At 42.4% G+C, this 2,565-nt stretch overlaps 1 protein-coding gene across 9 annotated transcripts in view; it reads left to right on the top strand.

Annotated features, from left to right (window-relative positions):
- Ica1 (islet cell autoantigen 1) overlaps positions 1-2,565 on the top strand; it is a 152,432-nt gene that overhangs the window by 291 nt on the left and 149,576 nt on the right. The gene's annotated exons all lie outside the window — the stretch shown is intronic.

Genomic DNA, 2,565 nt, shown 5'->3' with positions numbered 1-2,565 from the left:
CTCCTGCGGCCCCTGATCTCCTTGCGGGAACCGCAGGAGCTCCTTCCCCTCCCCCGCCTGCTCCCTCTGGCCTGGGAAGGTGTGGAGGATGCGCGCACCCTGAGAGCGTGCGTCAGCCCCCGGAGAGCCGGAGCGCTCCGGCCCCATCTCGTACTGGCCCCGGCTCTGGGAGCACCTGCACCCGCACCCGCGTCAGTCCACCTCACCCTCCCGTGCCGAGCCTCGCCATCTGAGAGACTTCGGCCCTAGGATCCCGAGGTCCTTTCTGGGCAGAGACTTGCTTCCAGGGCTGACTTGTTGACAAGTTCACCTGCCTTGGTGCCTGATGTTCGCTTTATCTCTTCGCCCTATTGCCGGTCTTTGGCAGGGGTAGCAGATGGGTACCTTTTTATAACCACTAGTGCCAGGAGGCCTGAGCCTGGTTCCTAGCGGGCGAGGTGCTTGCCAGTCTTGTACCAGTCAGGGGCAAGCGTCCCTGATGAGGCCAAGTTCCTGCAAACGCTAGCGCGCCGGTTTCCTTTGGGTGCTGCTGACTCCGCCTTTCCTGCCCCGCGGCAATTACAGCTCCTGCTTCCTCTAGAAAGGAACACATCCTGTTATGTCTGCCTTTCCCTAAAGCAGCTCTTCATGAACCTTTCCCACTGTCTACTTGGAGTGCCCCAAAGCCCCTCAACTTCTCTTTGGGGGTCTTTAAAGTACGGTGTCCATAGGCTGGCGAAAGGTATTAACTATGGTTGGGGAAAATTAAGGTTTAGAAAGAGAATCATGTTCTGTGCTTTTAGATTGCATTTTAAAAATCAGCACCAAAGAAAGCGTTTTGTCCATGGGCCTGAGTGGCAGCCTTAGTAACTGAGATCTGGTAACTGTATAAAATTATCAGGCCCTGGAAAAATGCATCACCAACTGGTTTGACAATGATGCAGAATGGAGGAAGAAAGTCATATGGCATTAACTGGCCATTCAGGCCCTATAAATTATGACTCATTGCAAACATGTCCACATATGTACATTTCAGCAAAGTCTCTCCAGAAAAAAAAATCTCAAATTGGTTTCTGTGGCCCTTTGGTTTAGATCTGAAATCTGAACTGTTTGTAGAGGTGAGGAGTGAAGTTGCAAATGCTTATTAGTTTGAAATGAATGTCCCAAGACTCAAGTTTCTTACCTTCCGTTTAACACACATGCACACATTCACACACACACACACACACACGCATACATGCACACATATTCTAACATTGCTTTTTAATAAGTTTTCAAACCAAGGATTTTAGTCTTTATTTTTGAAACACGCTTTGTAGAGAATACAATAGGACAAAATCCTTAATAGTTCAAATATCACTGTTTGCTTTTAGACAAATACTTTTTTTTTTAATTGCAGGAGATGTTGCTTTCTAATTGTATCTTTTTATACTACATAGGCAAACAGTTGTTTTGTTATTAATGGTGCATCTTTAGGAAACATAGCAGTTAAACTCCAGAATGCTAAATGTAGTAGTGGAGAGACCAGAGGTTAAAAGATTCGCCCTAGCTCTTCTGCCCAAAGATTGTTGAATGCTAAATACACTGGTTGGTAATTGCCTGAGTGGTTTGTTTTATAGATATTTTCTGTCTTTTTCATACACTTGAGTACTGACAGTGTTCTCTGAGCATCTTTATTGCTGTGCCCCTCTCTCCACATCAACCTTATGGGAAATAGCAGAAAATTTTGTTACTCTAAAAACACCCTCGAACATTGCTGCATTTTCAAGGTATTTGACTAAATAGAACATCTTTCAAATGTAAGCAGTTTTATCAGAAGTAGACAGGTGTATCAACTGTGATAGGAGGTAATGCAAACCTGGGTTTGGTGTGAACTCTACGATTACAGAAATCTTATATAAGAGAGGGTGGGGAAGTTGATAAACCACAAGAATCAGGAAGAATTTTTCCTTTAGCATGGTTGAACTTGGAAGCTAGAAGCCTGAGAGTATGTAATAGCACTTATTATAACCTTACTGGTCACTATTGTCCTTTTAATTCCATCTGCAATACTAGATTTAGAGGACCTGTGGTCAAGGATGGTATTGAAATGTTTGGGTAGCATTACTAATTAATGAGCCTTATCCCTACCTCACCTCCATACAGAATCTGCCTCAGCTGAGCCTTAAACCCAAGAACTGATAGAGGAGAAACATTTTCCCTCCATATTTTCTAGACTCTCAAGCAATTATGTTTTTATATTATAGTCTTATCTAGCACCATGAAGTAGTACAGAGAGCATACAGTCTTTGGGTGCCAATTGGAGCAGGATTGGAACCTCAGTTACAGCATCTAACTAGCCATGTGGCTTTCAGCAAGTTACTTAAGCTCTCTAAATCACTATTTTCTTATCTATAGAACAAGAATATATACCTTTTGGAATTAGGGTGACTATTAGGCATTATATGTGTACATATATATGTGTATATACACACATATACAATATATGCAATATATATATAACACTGTATATGTATATAACATGTATGTATATGTGTGTGTGTGTGTGTGTGTATATATATATATATATATATATATATATATATA

The sequence above is a fragment of the Marmota marmota genome, unplaced genomic scaffold (genome assembly GCF_001458135.2).
Source record: "Marmota marmota marmota unplaced genomic scaffold, marMar, whole genome shotgun sequence".
Taxonomy (NCBI): Eukaryota; Metazoa; Chordata; class Mammalia; order Rodentia; family Sciuridae; genus Marmota; species Marmota marmota.
The sequence above is the reverse complement of the archived record's forward strand: the minus strand, read 5'-3'. Positions and strand labels throughout refer to the sequence as shown.